Genomic DNA, 10,505 nt, shown 5'->3' on the forward strand with positions numbered 1-10,505 from the left:
CCGGACAGGAGGAGATGGCACAGGACGGGTTGATAATGTAACCTCCCTAGTTAGTTATTATAAGGGTCCATTCACACGTCCGTGTGTGTTTTGCGGATCCGTGGATCCGCAAAACACGGACATCGGCGATGTGCGTTCTGCATTTTGCGGACCGGACATCACCGGCACTTAATAGAAAATACCTATTCTTGTCCGCAATTGCGGACAAGAATAGGACAAGTTCTATTTTTTTCGGGAACGGAATTGCGGACCCGGAAGTGCGGATCCGCAATTCTGGACCCAGGCAGCACATCGTGCGGCCCCATAGAAATGAATGGGTCCGCAATTCCATTCCGCAAAATGCAGAACGAAATTGCGGGCGTGTGAATGGACCCTTAAAGGGGTTCTGCACTTTGTTTAAACTGATGATCTATCCTCTGGATCGATCATCAGCATATGATCGACGGGGGACACCCGGGACCCCCGCTGATCAGCTGTTTGAGAAGGCAGCGGCGCTCCAGCAGCGCCGGCCTCTGCGGCCGTCTCACTGTTTACCGCTGGCCAAGTGACGTCACGACTAGTATCACTGGCCTGGGCGGGGCTAAGCTCTGTTCACTTGAATGGAGCTTAGCCCCGCCCAGGCCAGTTGATACAAGTCGTGACGTCACTGGGCCTGCGGTAAACAGTGAGACGGCCGCAGAGGCCGGCGCTGCTGGAGCGCCGCTGCCTTCTCAAACAGCTGATCAGCGGGGGTCCCGGGTGTTGGACCTCTGCCGATCAGATGCTGATGATCTATCTAGAGAATAGATCATCAGTTTAAACAAAGTGCAGAACCCCTTTAATTAACATTACTGCTACTGCTTCAAGTTCAACTTCAATGCACAGATTCTGAAATCACATAAAGGCTCAAGCCTCATATATATCGGGACAGGTGACACAGTCATGTTCTCTATAGTTACTCTTTCAGACGGGCGTTGCGGGAAAAGGTGCGGGTGCGTTACGGGAACACCCGCGATTTTTTAACGCGAGTGCAAAAGATTGTAACGCGTTTTGCACTCGCGTGAGAAAAATCACGCATGTTTGGTACCCAAACCCGAACTTCTTCACAGAAGTTCGGACTTGGGATCGGGGTTGTGTAGATTGCATTATTTTCCCTTATAACATGGTTATAAGGGAAAATAATAGCATTCTGAATACAGAATGCATAGTAAAACAGCGCTGGAGGGGTTAAAAATAAATAAATAATAATTTAACTCACCTTAGTCCACTTGCTCGCGCAGCCCGGCATCTCCTTCTGTCTCCTTTGCTGAACAGGACCTGTGGTGAGCATTAATTACAGGTAAAGGACCTGTGGTGACGTCACTCCGGTCATCACATGATCCATCACCATGGTAAAAGATCATGTGATGGATCATGTGATGACCGGAGTGACGTCACCACAGGTCCTGTTGCTGCACAGAGCTCAGATGAAGACAGAAGGAGATGCCGGCTACGCGATCAACTGGACTAAGGTGGGTTAAATATATATTTTTTAACCCCTCCAGCGCTATCGTACTATGCATTCTGTATTCAGAATGCTATTATTTTCCCTTATAACCATGTTATAAGGGAAAATAATAATGATCGGGTCTCCATCCCGATCGTCTCCTAGCAACCGTGCGTGAAAATCGCACTGCATCCGCACTTGCTTGCGATTTTCACGCAGCCCCATTCACTTCTATGGGGCCTGCGTTGCGTGAAAAACGCAGAATATAGAGCATGCTGCGATTTTCACGCAACGCACAAGTGATGCGTGAAAATCACCGCTCGTGTGCACAGCCCCATAGAAATGAATGGGTTCCGGATTCAGTGCGGGTGCAATGCGTTCAACTCACGCATGGCATCCGCGCGGAATACTCGCCCGTGTGAAAGGGGCCTTAGACATTTTGTAGAACAGAGCAGAGCCAGCTTTCCAAATTCCATCTTTGAAAATAGGAGTCTCCAGAGGAGGACATGATCTGTCTGTGGCCTTGCCGCCTTTTGTAGAAACTTACTGGCATGTTTGAGAATTGTTGTAGTCAGTTAAAGGGGTTCTGCAGTTTGTTTTAACTGATGATCTATCCTCTGGATAGATCATCAGCATCTGATCGGCGGGGGTCCGACTTGCGGGACCCCCGCCGATCAGCTGTTTGAGAAGGCAGCGGCGCTCCAGCAGCGCCACGGCCTTCTCATTGTTTACCGCTGGCCCATTGATGTCATAACTAGTCTCACGGTAAGCAGTGAGAAGTCTGCGGCGCTGCTGGATCGCCGCTGCCTTCTCAAACAGCTGATCAGTGGGGGTCCCAGGTGTCAGACGAACCCCCGCTGATCAGATGCTGATGATCCATCCAGAGGATAGATCAGTTAAAACAAACTGTAGAACCCCTTTAAGTTGCATTGATCATGTAATTAGCACATTGTCAAGGATGTAAATACTGTCTCCTAATCTCATGAGTTCTGCAGTATTTTATTTTTACACATGAGCACATATTGGGCAACAAGACAGCACCATCCGTGTACAATACTGCAGATTACAAGGGGCCTGTCTGGTGGGCCCCTATCCACTAGTTTAGGAAAAGAGACCTGTTATGAGGCTGTTGGATTATATCTATAATGAATACATCTGTGGCAAGCTTTACAGTTCTATTGTACAGTCGTGGCCAAAAGTTTTGAGAATTACATAAATATTGGAAATTGGAAAAGTTGCTGCTTAAGTTTTTATAATAGCAATTTGCATATACTCCAGAATGTTATGAAGAGTGATCAGAGGAATTGCATAGTCCTTCTTTGCCATGAAAATTAACTTAATCCTGAAAAAACCTTTCCACTGCATTTCATTGCTGTCATTAAAGGACCTGCTGAGATCATTTCAGTAATCGTCTTGTTAACTCAGGTGAGAATGTTGACGAGCACAAGGCTGGAGATCATTATGTCAGGCTGATTGAGTTAAAATGGCAGACTTGACATGTTAAAAGGAGGGTGATGCTTGAAATCATTGTTCTTCCATTGTTAACCATGGTGACCTGCAAAGAAACGCGTGCAGCCATCATTGCGTTGCATAAAAATGGCTTCACAGGCAAGGATATTGTGGCTACTAAGATTGCACCTCAATCAACAATTTATAGGATCATCAAGAACTTCAAGGAAAGAGGTTCAATTCTTGTTAAGAAGGCTTCAGGGCGTCCAAGAAAGTCCAGCAAGTGCCAGGATCGTCTCCTAAAGAGAATTCAGCTGCGGGATCGGAGTGCCACCAGTGCAGAGCTTGCTCAGGAATGGCAGCAGGCAGGTGTGAGCGCATCTGCACGCACAGTGAGGCGAAGACTTTTGGAAGATGGCCTGGTGTCAAGAAGGGCAGCAAAGAAGCCACTTCTCGCCAAAAAAAACATCAGGGACAGATTGATCTTCTGCAGAAAGTATGGTGAATGGACTGCTGAGGACTGGGGCAAAGTCATATTCTCCGATGAAGCCTCTTTCCGATTGTTTGGGGCATCTGGAAAAAGGATTGTCCGGAGAAGAAAAGGTGAGCGCGACCATCAGTCCTGTGTCATGCCAACAGTAAAGCATCCTGAGACCATTCATGTGTGGGGTTGCTTCTCATCCAAGGGAGTGGGCTCACTCACAATTTTGCCCAAAAACACAGCCATGAATAAAGAATGGCACCAAAACACCCTCCAACAGAAACTTCTTCCAACAATCCAACAACAGTTTGGTGAAGAACAATGCATTTTCCAGCACGATGGAGCGCCGTGCCATAAGGCAAAAGTGATAACTAAGTGGCTCGGGGACCAAAACGTTGACATTTTGGGTCCATGGCCTGGAAACTCCCCAGATCTTAATCCCATTGAGAACTTGTGGTTAATCCTCAAGAGGCGGGTGGACAAACAAAAACCCACTAATTCTGACAAACTCCAAGAAGTGATTATGAAAGAATGGGTTGGAATCAGTCAGGAATTGGCCCAGAAGTTGATTGAGAGCATGCCCAGTCGGATTGCAGAGGTCCTGAAAAAGAAGGGCCAACACTGCAAATACTGACTCTCTGCATAAATGTCATGTAATTGTCGATAAAAGCCTTTGAAACGTATGAAGTGCGTGTAATTATATTTCACTACATCACAGAAACAACTGAAACAAAGGTCTAAAAGCAGTTTAGCAGCAAACTTTGTGAAAACTAATATTTGTGTCATTCTCAAAACTTTTGGCCACGACTGTAGATCAAAGACGGCCACTGATTTCTATTTTAATTTTTAGGATAATGGGATGCTAGTGCTACGAATTGGAACTTACACAGTCCCCCGCCAGCACTGTGCGGTGTACTCAGGAGGTAGGTGATGCTTTCTCTGTGTCACTGCTATAAGTCAGTGAGTAAGTTACCCCCAGGGCTGTCTTAATTGGAATGTTCTGCTTTTCAGGCTCCTCAGACACTGTTACCTACTTAGGGTAAAAGAAAAAGACATCCTGTATGTCGGGGACCACATCTTTGGAGACATTTTGAAATCCCCAAAAAGGCAGGGCTGGAGAACGTTTCTAGTTGTGCCTGAACTGGCCAAAGAGCTCAACGTCTGGACTGAGAAGAGCGGCGAGTACCTTCCTGCCTAGAGAGGCTTTCACAGAATGTGGTTTTACTTTTCTGTAGTGTAGGCATGCCCAACCTGTGGCCCTCCAGCTGCTGCAAAACTACAACTCCCAGCATTCTAAGACTGCCTACAGCTATCAGCCTAAAACAGGGCATGGTGGGAGTTGCAGTTTTACAACAGCTGGAGGGCCGCAGGTTGGACATCCCTGCTTTAGTGTATTAAACCTAAAGGGGTTTTTACTCCATAGAGTTAGAGCCACTGACTGGCCATAGTCTAGACTCTAGAGCTTCAATTTGCATGTGGTCACGCCAGCCATTAGGCCATAATGTCATAGTGACATTGTGGCCTAATGGCCGGCGTGACCACATGCAAATTGACTCTCACACTAAAAGAGTTCACTAAAATGGCCCTAGCCCAGCCACTTTGGCACAATTCAAGTTGCCTTGCCGGCCTGAGCCTGCTATCAGTGAGGCAAGGGTATGGCACTTGGAAAATTGGTAACTGAGCCCCTTACGAATTTTAAAAAGCTTAAGGGTAAGGAAGGAGATTTGGAAGTCCATGCAAGACTTGTTTATCACCAAGAGAGTGTAACCGAAGGAAAAGCATTTTTAAAAACCTACCATTCCCCTGACAATAAAATTGTCAATCAAATAAATTCACATCGTCTTCAGAAGGTGAAGGAGAACCAAGAGCGAATTCGTCCTATCATTGAGTCCATTATATTCTTGGGTAGACAAAATCTACCTCTACGTGGCCACCGAGATGATGGTGCATTAATGGATGACTCCACTCCGGACGTGAATGAAGGAAACTTTCGGGAATTGCTGAGATACCGCGTTGCATCTGGAGACAAAATGTTAGAGAAGCGCCTCCTTACCGCATCTTCACACTGTTATCAGTATATTTCTACCTTTTTACACATAATTGTGCATGGTTTGTTACTATTTTGTCTGGGAATATTCTGTTCTATAATCGGTATACAAACTCCTGATGAAAATGTCTCCAAAGCTGTTAAATAATAAAGTTACATGTGGATAAATGTCACCTATTTGTTTGTAATTTAAAAAATCCGTAATTTGGAAAGATAAATGTGACTTTTTAAATAAGGTTAGAGGTTAAATAAAATAGTCTGTTCTATAAGCACCACATTATTTTCTGTCCGCCCCCAAAATACAATCTGGAAGTGGCCCTCCCCAGACCAGGCTCTGGATCCACCACTGGCTGAGAGTTGTAGTTGGAGGCATCCTGGTTGGGAAAACACTGTGATAATATGAACAATGGGGGTTCTACAAAAGAGCTATCGTGGGGCAAAGTTCATATTTGTGTTTACACACGTGTTTCAAAATGAACGCTTTCTCCTATTATAAACAAGTAAATAATGACGCAATGCTGTGGGGCTGGTGTGCAACTTTTTCCACGGCTGGTTTTTATCCCCAGTCCGGCCCTGGTATCCGGTCCTGTGTCTTCTGCAGTCCCAGATGACCCCCGAGAACATGTTGGTGGGCTAACTCTAAGACGAGTTTTCGATAGGCCCCGGGCACCACTAACTGTCTCATACCGGTGGGCCTGGGGTGGGGCGTTCTGGAGTTTGCCTGCCCTCCTCCCAAAAGAACCCCCCTTGAGATTCTTGGTGGCCTCATAGCGTTCCACCAAGTCCACCATTTCCGGGAGATACTTGGACAATCCAGTACTGGGGAGGGGGTGGCTGCGCCCTCTAGAATATGTCAGCCAATAGTCTATCCAGCATAGCCGTGGGACTCAGCACATCAGGCTGTAGCCACTTTTGCAAAAGGTGGAGTAAGTCATAATACTGGGGTCTCGCAGGCTCAGCCGGCTTAAAACCCCACTGATGTACCTGCTGGGCCCGGACCAACACGTTCACCCCCAGTCTTGCCAAAATCTTGCCAAAATCTCACCCTTTACCTTCGGGTAGTCGGCCGCTTGATCGACGAAATACACCCGCTGGGACTCTGATGCCAGAAAAGTAGCGATGACCTCAGCCCACTGGTCTCAGCTTTTCCCTGGTGGCCACTTTCTCGTACATCGCCAGGTAGGTTTCAATATCGCCTACGGGTGTCATCTTAGGGATCGCTGCACGGACTGCTTTCATGGCATCGTGGACGCTTGGGGTTGCTCCTGCTGTCTGCAAACCCATCACGTGTTGTAGCAGGAACTGGTTGGTCTCTTGATGCTGCTTATTAGCCTCCCGTTGGTGCAGGTTGGTCTCTCGCTGCTGCAAATTAGCCTCCATGAGGGCCTTCACAACAGCCTCCATTTTGTCGTGGGGCACTGGTTGAAATACAGCTGGTTTGATGTACGACATACAACTGTGCCCAGAAATGCAAACCCAAAAATATATCGACGTTCACGCCAGCCTCACTGCCCTCGCCCGCATCCTCCACCAATTGTGGGGATTCGCTCTGGTAGTTAGGACTAGCGGATGCAGTATAGAGGCAAAGTACACAGTTCTTGACTCAAACAGCGGTGTTTATTCACACATTGGTGTACAACAAAGTGCAGATAAGGTTTATCACAAAACGCAGGTGGCTTGGTGTTTGGTCACACACAAGGAAAGTCCATAAACAATAAAAGTCACCTTTTCTCCTGGGTGTTAATTCACACTCTGTTAGCCGTTCAGCCTCATCAAGTCCATAGGCGGCCTGTTCGCCTTTAGAGGGGCCTGAGTCCTCCAGCCCGGCTCAAACCTCAAATCCCAGCACAGCCCTCAGTTCACAGCACACAGACTCCTGAGCTCCACTGTCAGAGGGAGGTAAATCCACCACACCTGGCAGTGCTGGCTGGTTTTTATGCCTGGAACATGGGGAGTAGTCACCCACCCAGCACTTTGACTACTCCCAGTAAGAGCCGTCCCGGATCAGCTATAACAGCCATGCTAAATCTCAAGGTGTCAATTAGCAACAGCTGCTGCTGGCACATAAAATACCGGCTCTTACTTCACCGAGGCCAGGAACCTCGGTGACACATACCTTCCATCCACGATGATTCCAGGTACCTTCTTACAATATATATATTTATAAAAGACAATGATGTGGGCAGCACAGCGGTATGAAAGTAGATACGGAGTCCAGCGGCTGAAGAGGGGATCCACCAACCAAAACAATAGCAAAAACAAACTCCACGGCAATTCCAACTGTAGTAAAATAAAAAAGTGTTCTTTAATCACCAGATACCAACGTTTCAGTCCTCTCAACGGGACCTTTCTCAAGCCGTGACCAAGTTACAATGGTGCAAAGTGCAGATATAAATACAGGGCCGGCGCCACCAGTAAGGCGACTTAGGCAGTCGCCTATGGCGCCATTTAGCAGGGGGCGCCCGCGGTGTAAAAAAAAAAAAAAAAAAGTTGGTTATATAAGTTCGGCTGGCGGCGCCCCTCATGCTGCGCCTCCTGAGTCTCCGGCGGCCGGAGATTCAAATTAGAGCGGCAAGCGCTAAGGACAGAGTCCTGAGCGCTTGCCGCTCTAATTTGAATCTCCGGCCGCCGGCTCATTGCTGCGCAGCCTGCTGTGTGTCTGCTCTGTGCTTTTGTTAATGTAGCGTGGCTGAGCTCTGTTCGGTCCGCGGTACAGGAGCTTTTGTTTCCTGTACCCGGCCGGACTGACAGGAAGTGGTCACTTAGTGTGCACTTCCTGTCAGTCCGGCCGGGTACAGGAAACAAATGCTCCTGTACCGCGGACCGAAGAGAGCTCGGCCACGCTACATTAGAGGTGTGGGGGGGGGGGGGGGGGGATAATGACATTGACAAGGGAGGGGGGGGAATAATGACATTGACAAGGGAGGGGGGGGAATAATGATATTGACAAGGGAGGGGGGGGAATAATGACATTGACAAGGGAGGGGGGGGGGAAATGACATTGACAAGGGAGGGGGGGGAATAATGACATTGACAAGGGAGGGGGGGGAATAATGACATTGACAAGGGAGGGGGGGATAATGAGAGTGACAAGGGAGGGGGGAATAATGACATTGACAAGGGAGGGGGGGGATAATGACATTGACAAGGGGGGGGAATAATGACATTGACAAGGGAGGGGGGAAATAATGACATTGACAAGGGAGGGGGGGGAATAATGACATTGACAAGGGATGGGGGGGGAATAATGACATTGACAAGGGAGGGGGGGATAATGAGAGTGACAAGGGAGGGGGGAGGGGGGAATAATGACATTGACAAGGGAGGGGGGAGGGGGGAATAATGACATTGACAAGGGAGGGGGGGAATAATGAGAGTGACAAGGGAGGGGGGAGGGGGGGAATTATGAGAGTGACAAGGGAGGGGGGGTGGAATAATGAGAGTGACAAGGGAGGGGGGTGCCGGGGTGGAATAATGAGAGTGACAAGGGAGGGGGGAGAATGATGACATTGACAAGGGAGGGGGGGGGGGAATAATGAGTGACAAGGGAGGGGGGAGGGGGGAATAATGAGAGTGACAAGGGAGGGGGGAGGGGGGGAATAATGAGAGTGACAAGGGAGGGGGGAGGGGGGGAATAATGAGAGTGACAAGGGAGGGGGGAGGGGGGGAATAATGAGAGTGACAAGGGAGGGGGAGGGGGGAATAATGAGAGTGACAAGGGAGGGGGGAGGGGGGGAATAATGAGAGTGACAAGGGAGGGGGGAGGGGGGGAATAATGAGAGTGACAAGGGAGGGGGGGTGCCGGGGTGGAATAATGAGAGTGACAAGGGAGGGGGGAGAATGATGACATTGACAAGGGAGGGGGGGGAATAATGAGTGACAAGGGAGGGGGGAGGGGGGAATAATGAGAGTGACAAGGGAGGGGGGGAATAATGAGAGTGACAAGGGAGGGGGGGAGGGGGGGGAATAATGAGAGTGACAAGGGAGGGGGAGGGGGGAATAATGAGAGTGACAAGGGAGGGGGGAGGGGGGGAATAATGAGAGTGACAAGGGAGGGGGGAGGGGGGGAATAATGAGAGTGACAAGGGAGGGGGGAGGGGGGGAATAATGAGAGTGACAAGGGAGGGGGGAGGGGGGGAATAATGAGAGTGACAAGGGAGGGGGGAGGGGGGGGGATAATGAGAGTGACAAGGGAGGGAGGAGGGGGGGGAATAATGAGAGTGACAAGGGAGGGGGGGAATAATGAGAGTGACAAGGGAGGGAGGAGGGGGGGGAATAATGAGAGTGACAAGGGAGGGGGTGGGGGAGAAGAGAGTGACAAGGGAGTCCCCAGAGCCAGACCAAGAGCCAGACTGCAGCCAGAGACCAGATCATCTTATTGCCCTGGTGGTAAGTAGACAATGCAATATGTTTATTATGTAATTGTTTAGTTATTAATACTACATTGGAAACTAATTTACCTCACATTTAGGGTCCATTCACACATCCATGTGTGTTTTGCGGATCCACGGATCCGCAAAACACGGACAGCAGCAATGTGCGTTCCGCATTTTGCGGACCGCACATTGCCGGCACTAACAGAATATGCCTATTCTTGTCCGCTATTGCAGACAAGAATAGGACATGTTCTATTATTTTCCGGATTGGAATTGCGGATCCGCAATTCCGGATCGGGGCCGCACATCATGCGGCCCCATAGAAATGTATGGGTCTGCAATTCCGTTCTGCAAAAAAAGACAGCTACAAGAAGCTGGATTAACCCTAAGGGAAACCTAGCAGTTCTTTTTATTTAAAAGCTGAGAAAGGGGTGGAACATATGTGATGTCATGATATGGGCAGATTATCTGATAAGGGGGGGCGGCAAAAATCCTTGCACCGGCCCTGTATAAATACATCTTCAAGAACACTTTTTTATTTTACTACAATTGAATGTGCGGTGGAGTTTGTTTTTGCTATTTATATATATATAGAGAGAGAGAGAGAGAGAGAGAGAGAGAGATGACACAGGATAAACCATTCACAATAGGGGATTTGGTCCCAGCTCACCTCCTCCCCCTCCCTGC

The sequence above is a fragment of the Bufo bufo genome, chromosome 9 (genome assembly GCF_905171765.1).
Source record: "Bufo bufo chromosome 9, aBufBuf1.1, whole genome shotgun sequence".
Lineage (NCBI taxonomy): Eukaryota > Metazoa > Chordata > Amphibia > Anura > Bufonidae > Bufo > Bufo bufo.